Below are 24,413 nucleotides of genomic sequence, written 5' to 3' on the forward strand. Positions count from 1 at the left end.
GCTCGCGTTCCTACGTTGAGTATGCTGCTCGGTTTCCGACAATTTCATTGAAAAGAAACCGGGAAGGACGCAGATTCCGTCAATTGAGCACCACGCCGACAGCTGTATTCAAGGTATCAGCCCCGAGAGCCAGCGTCTGGAAAGGCATGAGGTAGGTGGAGCTGTGGACGCCATTCTTTTACAGCGTTCCAAACACGTCGGCGTCTAGTGTCTAGTTTAGCTTAGACCGTTTACTTCTGCACTCTTTAGCAATTCCTGCCTGGTTGTGGGCGGCATGTGGGATGCAACACCAGTAATAATTAATCATGCCAACGTAGCGCCTGAGTTGCGATGAGTTAGTCGGTTTCAAGAACTCGATGATAGCACGCGTCTTCGGAGGTGGTGGGCGGGAAGCCTTCGCTTTTGACTGAAAATCCGATCTTCTAGGAGACCGACATGGCACTTGCCCCAATCGATTCGGAGCTTGGCTTAGCCCAGCGTTTCGAAAAGTTAACTCAATTGGCATTCATGCTATTCGTCACAGTCTGCTGTTCGGTCTAGTTCTCCGACTCACGCGGAAAAGCACGCGCGGGACCAATACTTGCTTGCGTCGAGAGCACCGCGCGAACACCGGAAGCCGCCGAGGCATCACATACGTATGGAATCCAGACTCAAAACAAATTTGAATTCCGTTTTGGAGGAAGAATAAAGGGTGTCCTTGAAAAAAGCATTGTCCAGAGACACGTCTTTACACCCTTTTCTTCCGTTAGTTTATGACATTATCTCTACTGATTTATATCGACTTAACAGGGTCCTGTTGAATAGTTTGCAGGAAGATTAAGTTCATTAGTTGTTAATAGGACTATATAATTGCAGAAGATGCAATGAAGTTGAAAATACCTGATGCTGAAATTCAATTTTAAATTTGGCAGATTACTGAATTTAAAGGTGAACAAGGGTATTCCAAAGAGTACTGTTGTTGCCTCCGTCACTTTAATGGTTACCAGTTTTCATGATGTCCTACAATAGCAACTTCAAAGTAAAAATGGACAGTTCGCTTAGCTTGTTCGAAAATCTGAGGAAACCATCGTAGCAAACTAGTAAACCACTTAGTTATTGTGGTTCCTTAGTAGTCAACACAATTAGTAGTTTTATGTAAGCGTTTCCCATTGTGAGCGCTTGGCCTAGATACTAGATCAGACGACTGTGAGCAGCTTCCTGGGTCGTACCTAAGAAACGTTTAATCAATTAATACAATTAATACTTATTAAGAAGAAGACAGCGACTCCTCAAACTGCCTGCACTATCTTCATCTAGCTCTGGTGGTCAGATTGATCTTAGGTTGTTTTTGTTTAAGCCAATCTTCGTCTTTTATTTTATATCATAGAATGTGGCGGATATCAAGTATCGTAATCCACATCTACCAATTACATATAGCGTTTAGCATCCTCAAAGTGACGAACAGTTGGTAGTTATAGTTCCTTTTTAGTTTTGCCATCTAAGCCAATATTATCCTTACTGTTTGTCCTGAAGCTTATATCTAAAATTATCTGGTTGGAATGGTTATTTTCAACTCCAATTTTAATAAAGGAGAAATTTGAAGGAAAATTTATACGTAAAGTAATTGAAAATATGGTAATTAGAATTGCTAGTAAAACATATATTACACTATAAGCGCGCACTTCTTCACTCTAAGAAAATTTCGTAGTATCCTATTTATCAGCATGTTTCTTATACATTCCTATATCCGCCTCTTTATAAACATTATTATTCATCCGTACTGAATTTGTTAGATAAATTTTTATTGGAAATTCTCTTGTGAAAATCGTCATATTACAAAATCTTACATGACAGCCCTACAGACTGATTCCAGGATACAAACGCGCATGTTAAGGGTCCTTCTTCATGTCCACACGCACTTCGGAAACGGCTGTGATAGGGACTAAGAAAATGGCCCGTCCGCTACCATCCTTTCCGTTTCTCACTGGAAGTTGACTGCAAGGTGCGTCGGACAGAGATGAAATGCTGTTTGTTGCTGGAAAATCCATACGAATCTTCCCCGCTTTAAGCGTTATCATAACCACTATCTCTTTCGTACATATTTGGAAAACCAAAAAAAATCGCTCTTGTCAGCAGAGTGTCGCGTTTTTGACGATACCCTCCGTACACAAAATTCGGTGCGTCTGCATCTCAGGTGCCAAAAAAGTGAGCAAGTGACGCGCGAAGACCTCAAAACTTGTTCGCGCGGACGGTTTTTCATCGAGTGAGTGTCCACTGGGAAAAGTTTGCAAATAACAGTCCCAACTTTGCTGTAGTAGTGCATTTCCCATTTCGATAAATTTACTCTACAGAAGGAAAACCACAACCCGACCACCCTCACCCTAATCCAGCCTTAGCTGGGAACGTGAAGCTTCCTCTACGACTGCAGTACATACGAGTATATTTCATTCGCGTGAGGCGCTCTTGCCACCCCCTCGCACCATCACCTTCAGCCTCCACAAAAACTTGCTTTCCCACGAGCGAGTGTGGAAAGCTTGAGAAAGTTTTTATCGCGATTTTGTCGGCGATTTCGTCGTTCTCGTCGCTACGATTTGAGTTGGGGTGAATTGAATGGGTCGTAAGGTGGCCAGTGGGCGCTAACGTTCCGTATTGCACACGACAGCAACAACGACCTTGGTGTGGCCTGGGGCTCCGTGGCATTGCATTCGAAATCACAGTGAAAAGCTTTGTGGGAAACGAGTGTGTGCGTAAATGGGGATTCCTGCAATTTTGACTAAAGGGAAAAGTTGTATCTGTTTATGTGTGTGAGTGCGTGTAGGTTTTCGAGCGCAGGCGGTCAGTTCTAAGTGCGGATTTGATTCCGGTCGGAAAGCTTTACGAGGGATGATTTCCTCCTGGTTGTGAAGAGATTCTCTACTACGATACGATATTCCAACGGTGTTCCCGATTTCGACTACAACGTTCAAGGTAAGTTGCGTTTCCAGAATCCCGACTAGTTCAGTGTTGGTCGCGGTATGATTATTGGGGTGATAACACACTATATTCGATGCCAAATTCCTTGGGTAAGACCAAGCGAAAATAATTAGAAAGCAAAGTTTGGAATTTGCAGTAGTACTCGTAATGTAGTGTGGAATATGGGGTCAAAAAGCCTTGCATACCTTGTTTTCAATAGTATTAACGCAAGGGCTACCAGTTTTAGGTATTCAACAATGAAACAAGATTACACACAGAAAATTAGCTCTACACCTTCGAAATATCAATAACAACTAACGCTATTGCCAAGTGGACGGGTTATTTTCAACTTGATGGACATCGTTCAGATTCTGGATAGGAATTTCGAAACGTAATATGTGTACAGCAGACGATAAGCCACTTTACTTGAAAGTTAAAGATAAGCCACCGCAAACTTATATATAATAATTCCCTATTGGCACATATGCATGCAATGTGTCGCTACATAAATACTATATGCTTCATTAGAAGGTGAACATTTGTGAATAGCTTTGGTGGAAACTATGTGTGATCAGTCGTATATCGTAGGGGTCGGAGTGAAAACCATGTGGACCATCAAAATTACATAAATAATACATTTAATTTTCCAAAGTTTCGCTGTTTCGGACCACCAACTCTAGGCTCCCAGTGAACTTCAGATCCGGCGGCAATCCCTCGTTTCAACTCTTCCCTTTCAATGGACCTGCACTAGTGGAAATTGATGGGGCTTGCATATCCTATATTAACGACCGAGAAAATTGGGGTAGGAGATCTGTATTTCTGAGAAAAAGTTAACTACATCTTTTAAGGTTTTGTGCAAAACATAACCTTATTAAAATCGGCTTACTGTCTGTCTCTCTCCCTTTTTTTTGAGGAGGAAGTGGAAATCTTCAAAAGACACTGGTCTGGGCACACCCTCGTGTGGGATTTTCACTCACTAAAACCACCCCCGACTCCCTCCCTGCCCTGCGGAACCACCATAAGGTATTCCATCACGGGGCGGAGTCACCTCACTCTAGCCTAGTCACCTTTCTTCTATACGCGCCGCATGTGACCGTGTTTTTCTCCTCTCTTCTGCTTTTCGCAGTTTATTTTGGATAGGTGCGAGCATGCAGTTGACCGCATCCTAATTCTCTTGATGTGCTAGGATTTTCGGCACCAGATTTTCTGGTACCAGCACTTCTCGTAGAGTCTCCTCTAGATTCCTCCTTTCTTCCACAAATCTCGGACAGTGGAAGAATACATGCTCTGGGTCTTCTGGGACTCCATCGCAATTTGGACAGTCGGGTGAGGTCTCCAATTTAAACTTGTGAAGGTATTGGAGATATCCTCCATACTCCGTGAGAAACTGGGTGAGATTATAATTAATCTCACCGTGTCATCTCTCCAACCACTCCTTGATGGCAGGAATGAGCCTGTGAGGCCACCGACCCTTTCCCGAGCACTCAGTCTTCTTCGTCCGCGATAAGGAAGAGGTTGGCTCCGCATTGTATATGTTCGCCATCTCATCTGCCAAGATGTCAATCGGCATCATTCCACAGATGACGAATGCTGTATCATCTGAGACAGTCCTGAAGGCAGAGCATACCCTGTCTTCCTGTAGACTGAACTCAGTTCGGTAGCGTTTCCTGACATCCGCAACGCCTCCCTCCAAACTGGGTTTGCATAGAGCATGGTCGAGGCCACCATCCTGGCTATAAGCAAGCTAGAGGTACGCCGTGGCCCTCCCACGTTCGACATCATCCTTGCCAGGGCCATCCTTACTTACTTACACATGTTGCTTATAGCTAAGCTTCCTGTCTATCACTATCCCCAGTATTTGGTGGTCGGCTTGGAAGTGATGACATGATTCCCGATTTAATACAGGTGTAATTTCTCTTCCGGCGCTTAGTGATGAGGACCGTACACGTACATGTACATCGTTGTACATGATGTTCCACAGTAGTGGGCCCAATACGGAGCCCTGCGGGATACCCGCGGAAACAACGTACTCCTGCGGTCTGTCATCGGTGTCATACCAGAGTCTCCTTTCAGTAAAATAACTATCGACGATAGCAGCGAGATAGGCGGGAATACCAACCTTCGCTAAAGATTTCCGTATTAGATTCCAATTGGCTGAATTGAATGCATTTTTCACGTCCAGGGTTACTTCCACGCAATATTTGCTGGTACTATCCTTTCGGTGAATTGCATCTTCAGTGAAGCCGGTAACCAATTTGATGGCATTAATGGTTGATCTGGATTTACGGAACCCATACTGCCGATCTGGAAGGCCGCCTTGGCCCTCAACAACCGGGAGTAATCTATTATTGATTATCCGCTCTAAATTTTTGCCCACCGTGCCCAGAAGATATATGGGTCGGTATGAGGATGGTTCACCTGGAAGTTTACCTGGCTTAGGCAGAAGTACCAACTTCTGCCGCTTCCATACCGCTGGAAATATCCCCTCGGACATGCACGCTTCAAACAATTCAGCAAACATGTCCGGTCTGGATTTCACTGCATGCTTAAGGGCCTTATTCGGTACTGCGTCCAGGCCTGGCGCTTTATTGTCTCCTATTCTACCGCAGATATCCAACAGCTGGTCTCTGGTGACTGGCGGAATTGCCGTCACATTCAGAGATGGTTGGAATGTGTCGGTGCCCTCCTCTTGCTGGGGGAATAACCCCTGGATGATTTTTAGCAGGAGGGTGGGACACGTGATCAGCGCAGACGAATGACCTCTGAGTCGTCACATCACGATTCTGTATCAAATTAAAGGTCTCAGTTATTACTTTTCGAAGCCGGTCTTAGTTTTGACATTTATTGGAATGGTGGGGAGAGCGAAACTACTCAACGGAAAAATCTGAGGGGGGTGGGGGCAAATGCATTGCTGGCTATGTTATGCAGTGCAAACCACTATTCCAGAATTCCGGACGAATGCATCGCTCTAGAATGATATGGCGCACAACATTAGGGGAGAAGTGTGCGCTGAAGAACATTTTGTCAAAAAAGGAACTATGGCATGTAGGTGTGCTGGACTTCCTATACTTCTTTTAGAAGATATTGGCCACCGTATATAATATCATTTCACTGTCAGCTTCGAATGCGTCTTTCTACCTTTTCCTTGATTTCCCCATGGTTCCTTGACTTTCTCCTTGAACACCCTTTCGGCTCGTCCATATGGTGTAGAAGATCAGCTCAATGGAGTCTTTGTAATCGAATTATAGTCAAGACTGCTAGCTCAACATAGATTTCATACAATTTTCTGTTGTATCTAATGCACCACTTATCTCGCACGTGAACTACTTCCAATATCCCGAGTAAGACCTTTCTCTCAAAGGCCTTCAGTATTTTTGTGCAAATGCGGAATTTCTTCTTCCTCTTGTATGTATTTTGACTTTAGAATGGGGAGAACCGAGTAATAAGTTTTATTCACAAACTGAATTCTTGGCTCTATTTCGTCAATTTTTTTTTTGATCTGGTTGCATTCGCTTTTTCCGATTTCATATTCAAGCTCCAAAAAAATTTCAAGACCTGTCAAAATCACTTAAATAGTGGCGTCTCTTTGGTACTGATTGAAACTGATTGACCAAATGTTCGCGTGTTAAATTAAAGAGCATGGGGATCAGCATGACTCTTTGTTTGGCGTATTCTGAGTTCACGATCGCTATCGCCGATTTTATGAACCGAACTAATGTCTGGAATGTCAAACATTTTTTATAGTGCTGAGCGATTAATGCTGTCGTAAGCCTGCTTGAAGATGCAAATATTTGGTAGACGTCAACGTTATACGCCCTGCATTTCTCTAAAATCAGCTTCATTGAAGATAGTTGATCTATTGCAGCTCATTCAGCTATAAAGCCACCTTGATATTTGTCAATCAGTCTGAGCCTTTACCCTAAAATTTTTATAAACACCTTGTTGCATGGTACCTTGATGCCTTCGTAATTTTCGTATACCAGTTTGACGCCCTTTGATCTTCCAAAAGTTACAGGCCTTTCTTTAAACTGTGTTCCTGGTAATAGATTTTCAAGTTCTGAATCATTTCTATTACCATTGGTTAAACTTAACCCATCATATTCATGTCCTCACCGATTAACAAACGATCTATTGCCGCCTGTTTGCCATATAATTGGTGGATTGTTAAGATTTATTACTTCTCTCTATAATTGAAGACTTCAGGTTGTTTGGCCCAGCCTTATTGGCTCCAATCAGCAAAAGTTACCCTTTCTTTTCTATGCTTTTTATCAAAACGTTTGTTTCCCTTGGGGACCATAGGGCCCTTTGGTAAGCACTTGTAACAAAGACTGTTTTTATCACTATATTTTTGTTAATGCAAAGTCCCTGGATGTGTAATCGAGGATTATCACTCCGACTGATCCTTCGCTTTACTTTTTTACCACTTGTTTCGTTAGCATGGCGGAGCTATATTTTGATGTTGTTTAGTAGCAGAGATCCATGAAGTTACTTCGTTTCTTCCAAATTTCATTGTTATAAACTTTAAACTGACCACCAAGGGGATATCGCCCATTACTTTAACTGTGAGTATATGATCACCAATCGCATACCATTTGTTTAAGGTGATTATTGCGATCATTAACATTTGCTAATATGGAATAAATTCATCTAATTATTTGAGTTGATTGAAGTTATAATTAATTTCCATTTATCGACCTCGAAAATAAAAGATATCTAAATCCGCGAAATTTCAGTATGTATCTCTAGCGCTGTTGCTGGCTCCAAAGTACAGTACTTCAACGATTTAGAGGAGCGCTTTCAACTGGGCATGTAAATCTTAGATGTTTCCAAATTTTCATTAAAATTATCTCAACTAAACATGGATTTTTATCCTGCAATGAAAGAAAATATTTTTAACTCTGTATTTAGTGCGCATCATCAAGCTCCTGGAGGCAGATGAAGTCATCGATGAAACCACCATTATCACATCATCTACACTATTTACGTCTATTTCAAAGATTTATTTTCACAATTTTCAAATATTGTTAAATTAATAGCATATTAACAACCGCAGAAGAACTTCTACACCATGATGCGTCTTCAACCAACTGAGGAAACACGGGTTCACACAATAAACACCACCATAAAATAAATTGGTTTTATACCACAAAGCTAACACTGAGAATTACAAACTATCGCAAGCGGCTGTTAAAATTGTGCTTAGTATGTGCAATTAAATGAAATAATTTTTGTTTTCAATTATAATAAGGAAAAATCAGTTCTGATCTGTATACAGTCCCGAGGCTTTCAGATCACTGTCCAGCTTATCAAGCTACAGTTGTTTCGGTCGGCCTTTTGTGCTTTTCCCATCGACTTCGATATTCAGAGCAATCTTCACAGGTGAATTCTCGTTAGCGTGAATTACGGCTCTCTCGCAATTTTCCAACGATCGGTGAATCCCCATATCGATTACAGATATCCTCATTTCGGACGTAATCATGGCGTGTTACGCCCCTCGTCCAACTTGAAACATTTGCTGATACGTCGATCACAAAAAACATAAGTTGTGGAATACCACTTCATCCAGCTTACGCTAAGGCGTGGGGCAATTTCATAATGAAGGTCAAAATTGGCTAATGGCGTTGAGAGATTTTTAAATTGCTCAGTTCTGAGCAGGGCACTGCCACTGACAGTGACAGCAGTGCCACCCTACAATTGCAATAATGTAGGGTATAAAACAAAGGCTTTGAATATCACCTGAATGTGGATATTTTCACATACCATATGCATATATTACGTGATACGTACTAATGGGACAAATACACACCCAAATGTCTTTATAAAATAAATACACAAAACCTTTCATACCTGAAGCGTCCAGCTTCCGGTTTCCCGGCTTGTTCATTGTATCTGACCTTTCCGTCCCATTGTGTTGATGTTTATGGATTCATATGTGAACCCATTCAGATGCCAGTTTATTTCGTTTTCTAGAGATGCCATATTCGCAATTCGACTTCGCTCGATTTAATTCTGAAGAATATTGGTATTACAGTTTTTGAAGAAGGTTGGCTTTTTCTAATAGTTTTAGGTGTGCAACATTGGTAGGGAGTTTTCATAAATTAATGATCCAAGTCATAGTTAGTGCCTTGGAGCCCGTCGACGCGATGTATGCTCTTCGCTCACCGTTTTTAGATCATCAATTTGGTTAAAGGTCTGGCCTTCCAAAGATGTTAATATGATTTTATGAATGTAAAAAAGAGGAAAAGATACCGAGCTATTCCTCATATTAATGCAAAGCCAACCCTACGAAGGTTGTAGCCACCCGTGGCTCCTCGCCGACCCGACCCGTTTATATGAATCAAAATATTTGCTTACTTTTCAATCCATTGGAGATCCCTGTCTGCGTCCTGCCCTTTAGCCAGTCTATTAGCACGTGGAAAGCATACCTAGCGACCCCCGTCTCGTCATTGCATCTAAATCAGGCCTTTGGCAGAACACAACGGTGGAACCGATCAATACGAGCCGATCCCGCCTCCAAATGGGATGAAGACTGAAGAATAGAAGAAGACACTGATGTCAGATTTTACCTACTGTTAGCACTGAGTGCTTTGCAGTTATGCTTCCACGAACATACCTACTTAAAGCAACAAAAGGATTTCACTGGTGGTGACCGGTGACAGGTTATTAACAAGATCCACCAAAAACCACCTGCAATTCCGTGCATTTTCGCAAAATATGTATTTCTACATGGTTTGATCCAAACTGCGATAGTCCTAGGAAATCTAATCTGGAATTTCTCTGATTTCCAGAGCAGAGCTTTATAGTTCACTTCCTTCTTTACGTATTTCCTCTGAATATAGCTACCATAAGAATATCAATGATGCATTCTCCGCAACCGGTCTTGTCAATCAACACAACGTCGAATTTATTGGGTATATTCCTCCTGTTTGAAAATCATGGAAAGATAAGCCAGTGACTAGTTGTGCACCCATTTTGACCACCACATAGCGAAAGAACAACAAGGTTTTTAAGTGTAGGTCCACTGCCTCCAACCTGCTCGACTTTGTCAACCTTCTCGCTAAATGTCTAAATTCACAACAGGAAGTGCATACTATTTACACTGACTTTGCTAAAGCCTTCGACACTGTAAATCGCAAAGTAGTTATGTGCAAACTCTTGTTCTATGGCTTGCCTATCACCATTCGAACCAATACTGCCGCGTCTCTTTTAATGGCTGCCCATCTCGTCATTCCTCTCCCCCCCCCCTTCTCTAGCATTCCACAGGGATCTATTCTGGGTCCTCTATTATTTTTGCTTTTTACTAATGACCGTCTTCCCTCCTTACGTGTCTCTGCTTGGAATATGCCAACGACCTTAAGCTGTTTTGCACTATAGCGTGTTCCCCTTCAATCTAAACTAGACACTTTGGTTCGTTGGTGCTCTGCTAATGGTTTGGCCCTTCAAGGTCAGAAAGTGTCATTCCATGTGCTACTCGCTTAAATCCTCACCCACTTCCTTCTCCTATTTTCTTAACGGAAATTTCTTATCATACCAAAACTCCACTCAAGACCTTTCGACAATAAGTTTCACTTCGACGCCCATTTCCTCAACCACAGAATTGTCAGGCTTTATAATTCGCTCATTCTCTGATTTTGACTCCATCCAAGCCTTGTTAGTATTCTTCAATTATCTTATGTGGAGTGCCCTCGAGTACTGTTCGGTGATCTGGTTTCCAGCAACTATGATTATCTTGCCCGTGAAAATGTGCAACGTAAATTCACCCGTTGCCTTTTTAAGAAACCATGTCTCGTGACGATTATCCCTTCCGCCTCCGCTTTCTGAACCTCCACTTAATACGACAGCGTAGAACCTATTTGGATTTATGCACATTTTTTGAGGTTTTCTGTCTACGTGTGACAGCATTTTTCTCGGAAACGGTTATAGCGATTGTCAATACTTTCCGAAGGCGGCCTTAGTTTTGACATTTGATGGAAAAGTGAGGAGTGCGGGGGGTGAGAAATTGATGATTTCTTTAACAGATACTACACAACCGAAAAATCTGAAAAAAATCAGGAGGCTGCCACTATTTAGTTCCACCCCCAATCTTACATGGCTCGACAATCCATAAAGAGGTTCACCTGCGCCTTATTGTAAAAACAAGTGCGCAGTGTGCTGATGCTTTGATGTCAGAAAGGAGATTCATCCGCTCCTCTCTACAATGTAGGTTATGCATTCATTTGTGTATATTTGTCGGTATCCGCCCGATAGCAGCTACAAAGTTGAAATCCGCGCAAGGAGTTGATAGCTAACAGAGCCCATTTCAGCTTACAAAAACGTTTCACTTTGTGGTCAAAGTCCTTACTTTACAAGACAATGATTTTGCCAGTCTTCATGTATTCTTCGGAGACTTGGGTGCTTAGCAAGAAAAGTTGCGAACTCTTAGCCGCGTTCGAGAGAAGAATCCTCCGAACAATTTTTGGCCCCATACATGCAGATGCACGATCCAAAAGCCTCTAAAGGCTGTGGATAAAATCCGGCTCAATAGGTTGCATTGGGTGGGTCACTTAATCCATATTGATGAGGATGATCCAGCCAGGAAAGTCTATAAATGCTATATATAGCATGGTATGGTAGGAAAAGAAGCGGATTCAGAGCCTGCCTTAGATGGAGCGATGGCGATTCCTTATTAAGGCAGGCCTAGACCGTATACCGCTTATTGCGCCGCTGATGACGATAATGAGGTGGTATGCACCGCTGAATGTTTTCAAACTCGATTTCGTTCTTAGAAAAGCACCAGCTTAACGCGTTGTCGTGATTCGGAGCAGAATATCCTTCAAATCACCACCTAGAGTGTAGGTTGCTTGCAAAATTCTTAGATACTTGTGAACGTCTCCCTCGCTCTTAGTTCGAATGGATTTAACACCATTATCATCGCCATGTAAAACTCAATAGATCCCCATGAGGGTTGCCTGCGGATAGGCTTCCAGCTGTTACTACTTTCAGATGGACCCACTTCCAGGGTGGTATGCCACGCTCCAGAAACTGTTGCCCTGAATTTTATATGCATCGGATTCTCTCTTCCTCTTCATGCGACTATCCTACTGATCGTGATATGCCAAGAAGGGGTAGTAACAACTAAGGACATAAAAAATAATATCAAATTAGAATATTAGCGTTATTTTCGGTTCGACGCTGTTTATTTCTATTCCCATTTCATAGTCCGAACGGTACCGTTGATATATAGGTTTCAATGTCAACGTGTTTCCAAGTAAGCTCGAAGAAACCTGAAGCTAGCTATTCAGCGAAGAACTAGGGACTGTTTCCAACAACTATGCTCAGAGGCGGATATAGGTCTATGGAGAAACGACTACAGGATTGTAATGGAGAGACTGAAAGGACAGGCAGCTTCGCAAATCTCATGTCCCGATTTCCTACTGAAAATTGCTTTCTCAGGAGAGCTGGAGTTGTAACAGGCTGCGGGTGTGTTCAGATGAAGCTATACTATCCCCCAACTCGATGAAAGAAGTATTGGAGATTTGTGGTAGGCTGAGAGGCAACAAAGCATCGGGTCTCGACTGCATACCAAACAAAGCCCTTAAGCTGGCCGTTAATTCGAGGTCACAAATATTCATAGAGTTGTTTGAACCATGCCTGGAGGGATGGGCCCCCTGCGGAAACATGGAAGATAACTGTTAGTGTTGCTGCCTAAGCCTGGTATGCTTCCTGATGAACCATCTTCCTACACACCTGTACGTCTGTTGGACACTATGGGGAAAATGTTGCAACTGATTGCTCCTGACTATAAAGAGTCTGGGAGGCTTCTCAGATCGACAATTCGGCTTCCAACCGTCGACGCCATCAAAATGACCACTGCCTTGGTTGAAAATGTGACAGAAGTGGTGGTACTAGTAGGTATTGTGTTGTGATTACCCTTGACGTGCAAAATGCTTTCCACTTCGCCAGTTCGAACATTATAAGAAGGTTTTTGGCGGTGATTGGTATACCTAGTCACTTAATTGTGCCGTCGGCGGTTTTAGTAACAGCACAGCGCAGGTAGAAGGTTCTGGTACGACACAGAACATGCAACCAAAGAATAAATTGCCTCCGCGGGTGTTTCACAGGGCTCTGTTCTTGGACCGCTATCGTGGAACATTGTGTATAATGATATCCTGGAGATCCCAGTTGCTAGCAAGGCCACAATAGTAGGTTACGCCGATGACATAGCGATAATTGTTGCCACAAAACATCTGGCGAATGTGGAATTGTATTCATCCGAAGCAATCACTGCTATTAAGAAGTCGCTCAAAGGTGTAGGTCCTGCATTTGCGGAGGATAAAACAAATGCGTAAGGAAACCAGTGTTCGTATCAGAATGGGGAAGTATATCGTTACTTCAAAATGCGTAATTAAATACCTTGGAGTAATGATAGATGTTAGCCTGAATTTCAAGCAGCACTTACAATGTTTGTAGCAAGGCGTCCAATGTTAGTATGGCTCTGGCGAGGATGATGACAAATTTAGGGGCTCCATGATGCACTTGTAGGCTGGTTGTAGGCAAAGTGGTAAGTTCTATACTTCTCTATGGAGCACCAGCTTTGGCATTTGCACTGCATAGCGCATGAAATGCTCAAAAGATGAACGTGGTTTATTGAAAGATCCCATTTCAGAGGAAGCGGCCTATGCGGTAGCCAAGTTAATGCCTATCGATATTTTGACCGAGGAGATAACGCGCATTGATGTTGGACCCGATTCTTCCTATGCTCGGCATGTGGAAAATGCTGAAAGGGAGGAATCGTTAAGCAGGTGTCAACCACGGTGGGAACGGGTAGAAAGGGTCGATGAACCCACAGATTGATTCCCAGCATCAAGGTGTGGATGCAGAGAACGCATGGCAGGGTAAATTATGATCTCGCGCAGTTTTCCACGGGACATGACGAAAGCCATAAATCTCTCTATAAGTTTATACTGTACAGCTCACCTAACTGTCCCAGTTGCGACATTATTCTGGAGGACCCGTAGCATGTTTTTGCAATTGTCCTAGATTCAGAAAAGAAAGGAAGAGTTCGGAGGAGACATTGGTAGGAACAATAGCACTGGAAAATATAATTGGGAAAATGCTTCTATGCCAGAAGAACTGGAATGCAATTAACGACATGGTGGGGCGGACTCAGTGTAGGCTGAAAGAGGCAGAAGAGGCGATTAAGGCGCGGTTCCGAATGCAATCGAAGGGCGAAGGGAGAGGCTAGAACCACGAGGAACAGAACAGGAATTAGGGGGTGGTTTTGGTGGCTAAAAATCCTACACGCTGGCACATGTACACCAGTGTCTTTAGAAGATTTCCAACTCCGAAAAAAAGACAACCAGACAACCGATTCTGATAATAATTTGTTTCACACAAAATCCTAAAAAAAAGAAAATGCTGCTTAGGAGCAAATGATCCTCTCGTTAGCTCGCACATGCTGCGAAACCGCGGATACCTCAGCTTAAAGGTCGTTCCTTTTTCTAAGTATCATTGTTGGGCCTGGTTGTTATATAGCCTTGAAAATTTTAATTTAATTTAAATTCAACTTGGTGGAAGTGAAGATAATACTCTTGCACAATTTTTCTAATTTTCAGTTGTTCGAGGAGAGTTTTCTGATAAATTTGGTTAGAAAATAATATAAATAAATAAATAGAAAAGCAACTATATTCTGAATAAGACAACTCGTCATCATTCTTTTACCATAAATCGCACCTTCATCGATTCTGGGTGCCGTTAACACTATCATTTACGATAGTGGATGTATCTTACGGATGTTTCGCCAAAGTGAAGAAGGGGCTCTATTCCCATTAAGTCTAATAAAAGAAAGGAGATGGCGTAATTGCTTTTAAAACGGCAAGAAATAATTGCTAATGTCAATTCATACATCATTATTCAGTATTGTTCGATTTTACTTGCTTCTCTCAAATAACTATGGACGTCTTATGCGGCTGCTCTCTGATATATCATTTTTGGATTTCTTGATGCTCGGAATATGCAAACAGTTGCTACCAACTTTATTATATTGGGTTGGGGAAAAAGTAATGTCGTATTTGTGATCGAATCTTAACGCTTTATTTAACATACTTAGAATTATTCGATTTAAGTCAAATATGCGCCGTTTTGTTTGCAATCTTGTTGCCGTTTAGAAGGCAACTCCATTATCCCCCTTTTATAAAACCCCCCTCCTTATTTGCAAAAAACTCAGACAGACAGTTATCGCAAGCCTTTTTTGAGGCGAACTTAGTAGTACCAAGAGCATTTGCATGGAGTGGAAGAGATGGTAATCACTTGGTGCCAGGTCCGGACTATACGATGGGTGCGATAGGGCATCCCATTCGAGCTCCCGTAGCTTCTGGCGGGTCATCAAAGATGTGTCAGGCCGAGCGTTGTCCTGGTGGAACAGAACACCATTCCTATTGACCAATCCTGGCCGCTTCTGGTCAATCGCCTGCTTCAAACGGTCGAGTTGCTCACAGTAAAGAACAGAATTGAAGGTCTGGCCATAGTTGAGCAACTCATAGCGGATGATTCCCTTCCAATCCCACCAAACACAGCAAAACATTCCTGGTCGTCAATCCGGGCTTGGCTTTTCGTACGTGATTCAGTTTTCATCACAGTTACCATCCGCTTCAAAAATGGGTCGAATTCGTTCCGTTTCAGCAGTGCATTGCAGGCGTTGATTTGTTCCAAGAGACTTTTTCCGTCAACTCGTGTGGCATCCAAACATCCAGCTTTTTTTGGAATCCAATCTTCTGCAAATGGTTCCGAATGGTTTTACGGTCCTTACCCAGTTCCTGGCCAAACGAGCGAATGCTTACATGCCGGTCTACTTGGATGATTTCGACGATTGTATAGGTTTCTATGACGATTGACCTACCAGTACGGGGTGTATCTTCGACATCCACTACACTAGAACGAAATCGATCGAACCAACGCTGTGCTGTTCGAATCGTTACAGTATCGGATCCATAAACTTCTCAAATTTTTTCAGCCTCCTTCGTTGCGTTTTAACCTCTCATGACGAATTTCTTCCTTCGTGGACTCTATCTTTCACGCGCTATAACTTGAGACTGAAACGTACGATCATAAAACTGTCAAAGTAACACCTGTAGCCCAGATTGTCGTCTTCAAATCCCCGTATAGTATGACCCTATGCGATAAGTATAACACAAGATATGTTTAAGTGTCGCCATCTATTGATGAAATGCGACATTTCTTTTTCCCCAACCTAATATTTCAAGCATTTTCTGAATTACCGATTGTTCGATAGTAATCAGTCGTTTCTTCGGTTTACCGGTGACGTTAAGTCTACAATGGAGAGGCCTTTCCACACTAAGTTCTCATCCTTCTGAGATTTGATATGCTAATTCGTTATTCATGATCTGTTTTATTTAGTTCTAGGGAAAGAAGACCGGTTTCAAATTGAAAATCGTTCGGCCTCCCTAAATTGCATAATTGATCTAATTTTCTAAAATCTAACCCTAGCCCTCAGAAGAACTCCGACCCAAGGGGAATCCTCCTCACCGTCTATTGACGGAATAGTTCTTATCACGCTTATTATATTTGCATCGACTTTCATTGCTTTTATTATAACTTTTCTTACGGTTTTCCTTCGAAGTCAGCGTTAATAGTTCCTTCATTCCTTCCGAATTTAACTTTAATATATGAACTTGCCAATGACTTCGAAATCTATCCCATCGGTGTTTATGTAAGTAATTAACCATGAAAAATGCAGTAAAATTGAATCTTAATCAAAACAGCTTGACTTTCTCCTGGAGTTTCCATTGCCAGCGCATAATATGATGGTTAAAATATTCTTCCTTTTCTTGCCTTCAGCTATATTTTGTTTTGCATAATTCTCATTGTTTTCAATTGTGTTGGCATTGGCTTATCCTAGTTTTTCCTTGCCCCAATTATGTCCTAGATCCATAAATTTTCCATAATTTCCATTCGCGTCTGCTCATATTCAATTGAATTTATTGGCAGTTTACTTCCTTCTTATGTCTTCGAAATTGGGTCAATTTTCATATACGTTACACTGCCAGTCAATAGCATAGCAGTCATCCTCAATTTTTCTCTAATTTGGCAAGTATTGACTACATTATCCAGACGACACCATCAAACTTTAAAAATATATATTTCTTCTTTATCAATTTCATTTAATTTGAAACCTTATAACTTGTTCATTAGGGTACGATATAATTATAAAGTAAGAGGAATAAAAAGTGAAAAAAGAGAATTCTTTTATTAAAAAATTCAGTACGAATTATTGTATTCAGTATGAACGACAGATATTGTCGTGGCGGTAACATGTGAACTCTACAACAGCCAGGATAGCACTACTGGGGTGAGCGTTTCATCTGACAACCCCGTCGTATGCAAATGTGAAAGACACCTTCAATATACCCCCCCCCCCCCCCCCCCCCCCGCTATCTCTACAGTGCAAATTGCGAAACTTATCCCATTCCTCGAAACAGTTTTGAAAGTCTTCTTCTGTCAACTCCTTCGGGACGTCTGCCATTATCTTTTCCACAGCCACCTCCAAATGCGTATTTCATCCACATCATCATCAACGGCGCAACAACCGGTATCCGGTCTAGACCTGCCTTAATAAGGAACTCCAAACATCCCGGTTTGCGCCAAGTTCCACATTTCGATATCCATAGAAGCTGTCTGGCATCCTGACCTACGCCATCGCTCCATCTTAGGCAGGGTTTGCCTCGTCTTCTTTTTCTACCATAGATATTGCCCTTATAGACTTTCTGGGCTGGATCATCCTCATCCATACGGATTAAGTGACTCGCACCGCACCTATTGAACCGGCTTTTATTCACAACCTGACGGTCATGGTATCGTTCGTCATTGTGTAGGCTACGAAATCGTCCATCCTTATGCAGGGGGCCAAATATTCATCAGAAGATTCTTCTCTCGAACACGGCCAAGAGTTCGCAATTCTTCTTGCTAAGAAACCAAGTCTCCGAGGAATACATGACGACTGGCAAGATCATAGTCTTGTACAGTAAAGAGCTTTGACTCTATGGTGAGACGTTTCGAGCGGAACAGTTTTTGTAAGCTAAAATATGCTCTATTGGCTGACAACAACCGTGCCCGGATTTCACCATCGTAACTGTTATCGGTTGTGATTTTGGACCCTAGATAGGAGAAATTATCAACGGTCTCAAAGTTGTGTTCTCCTACCTTTATTCTTCCCGTTTGACCAGTGCGGTTTGATATTGTTGGTTGGTTGGTTTTCGGTGCTGACGTTGCCACCATACATTTTGGCTTGCCTTCATTGATGTGCAGCCCAAGATTTCGCCTCTATTGCCGCCTACTCGATCTGGATGAAGGCAGTTTGTACGTCTCGGATGGTTCTTCCCATGATGTCGATATCGTCAGCATAGACCAGTAGTTGGATGGACTTAAAGAAGATCGTACCTCTTGCATTTACCTCAGCATCCCGGATCACTTTCTCGAGGGCCAGGTTAAAGAAGACGCATTATAGGGCGTCCCCTAGTCGTAGAACGTTTTTGATGTTAAATGGTGCTTTTATCTGACCTCGCATAGTGGTCAGGGTCAGCCTAGTCAGTCTTATCAATTTCGTCGGGATACCGAATTCTCTCATGGATGTGTACAGTTTTACCCTGGCTATGTTATCATAGGCGGCTCTAAAGTCGATGAATTGATGGTGCAACTGTTGTCCATATTCCAACAGTTTTTCCATCGCTTGCCGCACAGAAAAAATCTGATCTGTTGCTAATTTGCCTGGAGTGAAGCCTCCTCGGTATGGGCCAATGATGTTGTGTGGGGCTATCCGGCCTAGCAACATAGCGGAGAATATCTTATATATGGTACTCAGCAACGTGATACCTCTATAATTGCTGCACTGTGTGATATCTCCCTTTTTATGTATGAGACAGATAATTCCTTGTTGCCAATCGTCAGGCATTGATTCGCTGTCCCATACCTTGAGCACAGGTTGATGAACCACTTGGTATAACTGATCGCTTCCATATTTAACCAATTCGGCTGTAATTCCATCGGCTCCTGACGACTTATGATTTTTAAGCCGATGAATTGCACGGACTGTTTCTCCTATACTTGGTAGTGGCAGTATTTGTCCGTCGTCTTCAGTTGGTGGGACCTCCAACTCGCCGATGTTCTGGTTGTTCAGTAGCTCATCCAAATACTCAACCCATCGCTCCAATATGCCGATTCTGTCGGAAATCAGATTTCCTTCTTTGTCTCGGCAGGATGTTCATCGATGTGTATAGGGCTTCATCCTGCCGACTTGTTGGTCGTATATGTTTGTGGACCGCTTTCCGCGCAAACCAGGTACTTGCAACAACCATTTCGTGTGACACTGCTAATTGAATAATCCGCAGTCCGTTATCATTTGTATTTTAGTGTAAGCTGTGGGAGCCAGCGTATCGCCTGAACACGGGTTCCTTCCCTACTTAGCTATTAAAATCCCCAAGTATGATTTTGATATCATATCTGGGGCATGCTTCGAGGGTTCATTCTGTTGCCTCGTAGAAGGTATCCTTCTGCGACTGTGCTGTTTCCTCTGTAGGGGCGTGAACGTTAATGAGGCTTATATTTCCAAACTTGCCTCGCAAGGGCGGAGTGCATAGCCGTTCGCTTATGTTTCGAAAGCCGGTAATAGCAGGTTTAATTTTTTGGCTGACTAAGAAACCTACTCCGAGCACATGGTTTACTGGATGGCCACTATAATATATGCGGTAGCGGTTCTTCTCCAGGAAACCGGTCTCTGTCCAACGCATCTCCTGTAACAGCGCTGTTACATCAGCCCTATATTGGGACAGGGTATCGGCTAGCTGCTCAGCAGCTTCATCTCTGTACAGGGTGCGCACGTTCCATGAGAAAATGCGCAAATCATTATTCCGTTGTTGCCGGGTTCGTCGTTGTGTAATCCGTCCAGTCCGAGGCTCCTGTTGTGGCTTTGTAACAAGTTTTTTCCGTGTAGCGTTGTCAGCCCTACCCATCCTGCTTTTCGTAAAAGGCGACTAAAGATATAGCAATTTGTGAACTACCAAACAGCAAGCTACGAAATTTTATTGCTACCGAAACGTGAACGACCCATTTAGGAACTGACCTGGCAGCCAAGGCTTTTCGCTATCGAAAACGATTTACAATTGGCTTCTGAAGTGTTGACAAACTTCCCGAATGTGGAAAATAAGTCATACAGGAAGTAGTGGTTTTCCCAGGAACAGGTTAGACAGTTTTGTATTAGATCCTAGAGACTGCAGCCCTAAACTAATTTGAATGTGGAAGACGTGACGAATATAATAAGCCAAATCTTAATCGGGGCCTTGCAGAGCTAAACTCCCTTTTGTCAATGTTGAATGTATGCCCATCCTTGTCGATAGACAATTAGGCTCGATTGTTAACCAGACATTCCTCAGTACCTAGCTTGTGAGAGGAATGCACTACACCCACAGTAACCATAGGATCGATAGACCAGTAGCTTACTCCAAACTACAATTTTATTTTATTATGTATATATATATTTCGGGAGCAACTTACTCCCTTCATCAGTACAAAGCTACCTACCTATAAAAGGCTAGGATGGTTGGACGGTCTACTGAACGACGATAGAATTGGGGTGCCAATTTGTTCAACGAGTAACTGAGGAATATCACGTTGCAATAACTCGACGGCGTTTGGAACTACAATATTAAGCCGAATTGCTCATGGAGCCTTTAGTGATATGCCTGCGGCAATGGTGGACAATTATTGCAACCTTTGAAGATAATTATAATCCACTGGTGCAGAAGGATTTGAGGGTTCAATAGAACTGTAGAGAATCTGCGGGAATTTTAGAGGTTCGTCAGCGGTATTACGAGCAAACCTGTCAAGTTGGTTACGAAGGCCAGACTCGAATTATTTATAAGCACGTTTCAGAGAATATATTACATCTCCGCATATTCCTTAAGATTCTATGTTGGAGCCTTTGCTGCGGTACATAATGTATGATTTGTTTGCACGAAGAGGTAACTTTGATTAGTTTTACAGAGGAAATAGCGGTGATTGTAGTTGGAAAACCCACCGTAGGTGTGGAACTCTATCCAAGTGAAGTGCGCGTTATTAAATCAACGCTACAAATGGTTAAGCTGGACTTGCCGGTCGGAAATATGAAGCGGTCCTCATTATTTAGCGCAGGAGAAACACCACTCCCATGATCTGGGTTGGTGATCTCAATGTCTCCTCTAAGTGGATAATTAAGTACCTGGGGATTACGATCGGTGGTGAGCTCCAGGGGGTGCTTGGACTATGTGGCAGAGAAAGTGTCAAAAACTAGGTCATCAATAGCAAAGATGGTGTCTAGTATGAGGGCTCCAAAATATAGGCCTGGGTAGCGCAAAAGTTTCTAGACCTTTTGCTTTTCTTAGAAAATTTGAGCGAAGGGAGGCAGGTTAGTTTACATAATTTTATTGTGAAGGACATATATTGAGTTATATGATATAAAATTATTAAGAAGTTCTTAGTTTCTTATTCAGTCCAGAATTTCTTGTCTGAAGCTTTCGCACAAATTTTTCACATCCTTCGCAGAAATTGCGCCATATTCATCTTCTTCCATCAAGAGCTACCTATTTTTGAGTGTAGGCCCGGTAATCATATGCTGCATCCACTGGGACCAAACATTTTTTGTAGAATTCCAGCCGGGAGAGTTATCAAGCCAATCTATTCAAACAGTCGCGAAGTGTTCCTAAATCGTTTCCTAGATTGTCAAAACTGTGGCTAACTCCATCCTGCATTGAATCGTTTCCTCTCTGCCCACAAATTAATGCGAGACTATTCAGGAATTTTGCACACTCGTAGGGTGGAGGGGGTGTTATCCTCTATAGTATTTTCTATTAGAGAGCGCTCCTCCTTCATAGTGAAATTTTCACTTCATTATATATATATATATATATAATATACATATTTTCACTCCGGCAGCAAAGCTGATTTTTGTATCGAATATGGGGAATATTCGCGGGTTTGTTCGTTCTCACTGCTCTGTTTTGTAGATTGGGTGTCGTCTGCAGTTGTATCCACGACTTGGGGATGTTTGTAAGCCTCTCCTGATTACAGACGTTATCTTCAGCGAAACCTAGTATTTGGAACTTCTGGCGAAAGTTAGGGCAATCGCGGATGTTCTTAGTGAAAAGTAGTGGTTTCAAAAGTTGTCAATGCTCCTATTCCATTCATTTGGTTGACAGTTATTAACTGAATTCCATGAATACATTAAACCATCTCATCTCAGTGGGCGGACTTTCTTTTTGTTTCTGCGGAAATTGCTGGTGATCGGCCATTTCTCCTCCTCCTCTCCACTTATCTGAAGAAATCTAATCTCTCTCAGTATTTTAGGGATATGACCGTTGTTATAACTAAGCCCATGCATCTTTTGAATTTCTACCCGTCATAACAGGTGCATTCAGCGTTGCTGCCAACTAAAAGATTTACTTTGATACCACTATAGTAGGAGTTTCTGTCATGAAAACGAGGCACTACAGTGGTAATGGGCCTTTCGGCTTAGCTATCAATTCCCACCTATCTACCTTCAAGATTTATAGACTTTACGTTATTTTGCAAAGCAATAGCCCTTTCGTGAATGTTTGGTATTGGTTTCGAATGGCGATATTGCATAAAAGTTCATGTCCAAGTCCTACTTTTTAAGGTTTTGTGTTTACTGTCTGCCCGTCTGTTTGTCTATCACATGCATTTTTCTTGGAAACGGTTACACCTATTGACATCAAATTTTGTGGGAATGTGGGAACTGTCACCGCAAACGCCACATCGTTTTACGTCAAATTTAAAATGGTCCCATACATGTAAAAGGGGAATGCAAAATTTCTTTTCACCAAATATTGCCACGTGGGGTATCAAATCAACTTTCCGAAGCCTCTCTCAGTTTTGACATGACATGACAGTTCAAAAGGAGAAAAGGAAGGGACTGTAAGTGGTCACTTCTTTCATGGACCTATTCTCAAAACTTGCCCAACCCAAAAAATCTGAAAAAAATCGGTAATGGATCGCAAAAGCCCCCTTAGTTCATCCTAGAATCATGAAACTTGCAGCAAAATAACACATGGAGCATGATCCTACTAAGTTTCGAGGAAATCGCACTATTGCTAATACAGTTATAATAAGTCAAAGTGGATATTCTGACTTAATATATGCCTATACTACAAGTGGGATAAATGTATATTCAAAAAATGCATGAACCCTTTTATACCTGCAACGTCCAGCTTCCGGTTTCCCGATTTGTTTTCTGTTGGAAGCTGCATCTGGGACTTACCAAAAAGTATCCAAGGGAACAAGTCAACGGCACATCTGTATATTTTCTCGGAGATTACGGAGATTTTCCGATCTGGTTTTGGGAATTCTTACTCGGTGGTGATTCTTGCTACATTACCTTACCACCTAGTAATATATAAGAAAATATATAAGAATATATAAGAAAATATATAAGAATATATATGAGAAAATGAAAAGAAAAAAAAATGTACATTAAGCCATTTGATGTACATTGACGACATCAAATTGTCTGCCAAAGACGAGAACCAACTTCGCTCCTTGCTGGACATCACCATTCAGTTCAGGAGGGATATTGGCATGCAGTTGGGTTTGGAGAAATGTCGCATAAAAACAATTGTTCGGGGAAAACACACCGACAACGAAGGATACAGCCAAAATAACATCCGAATTGAGGGTATGGATTCGGACGACGTCTACAAATACCTCGGCATATTGCAAGCAACAACACCTGCTGTGGCAATAATTAAATCTAAGATGCTGGGGGAATTTGAGCGGCATCTGGATCTTGTCCTTAAAACTCAGCTCGCAGGGAAAAATAAAATCATGGCAATCAACACGTTTGCCATTCCCGTCCTTCTATACACTTTCGGTGTAATACAGTGGAGTAATACTGATTTAGAATCTGTCAATAGACGGGTAAGGGTAGTTCTTGCAAACAACAACATGCACAATAGAGCTGCCGAAAAATTGAGGATCACTATCCCACGTCATCAGGGAGGAAGGGGGGTACTTGATTTAAAAACGTTGCACTACAATCAAGTGCATTCTCTTCGTGAGTTTTTCTATGAGAAACAATCCTCTAGCCAAATACATCAGGCTACCGTCATGGCAGATAATAAATTATCTCCTTGGAACTTGAGAAGCAGAGAATGTGATCCCATGTCGAATGTTACTTCAGTCCAACAAAAGATCGACATGTGGAAAGAGAAACCCATTCACGGAGGTCATATAAAAAAATTTGTTGTTGTCAGGCATTGACATCGAAGCCTCCATTAAATGGTTGACAAATGGTGTACTTTTCTATGAGACCGAAGCATTCCTAACTTCAATTCAGGATGCTTCGCTCCCAACAAAAAATTATAAACGGTACATTGTTCACGACTCCTCAATCACCAACTCCAGTTGTAGGTTATGCAACTGTGAAGAGGAGACCATCCAGC

The 24,413-nt window shown here is 42.2% G+C and overlaps 1 protein-coding gene across 1 annotated transcript in view; it reads left to right on the forward strand.

The window, feature by feature from the left end:
* Positions 1–2,138: 2,138 nt before the first annotated feature.
* LOC119652509 (complexin) overlaps positions 2,139–24,413 on the forward strand; it is a 538,453-nt gene continuing 516,178 nt past the window's right edge. Inside the window, exon 1 of the mRNA XM_038056700.1 lies at positions 2,139–2,946. The gene's annotated coding sequence lies outside the window, so the exon portion shown is untranslated. The remainder of the gene's footprint in view (positions 2,947–24,413) is intronic.

Source organism: Hermetia illucens, chromosome 3, assembly GCF_905115235.1.
Source record: "Hermetia illucens chromosome 3, iHerIll2.2.curated.20191125, whole genome shotgun sequence".
Lineage (NCBI taxonomy): Eukaryota > Metazoa > Arthropoda > Insecta > Diptera > Stratiomyidae > Hermetia > Hermetia illucens.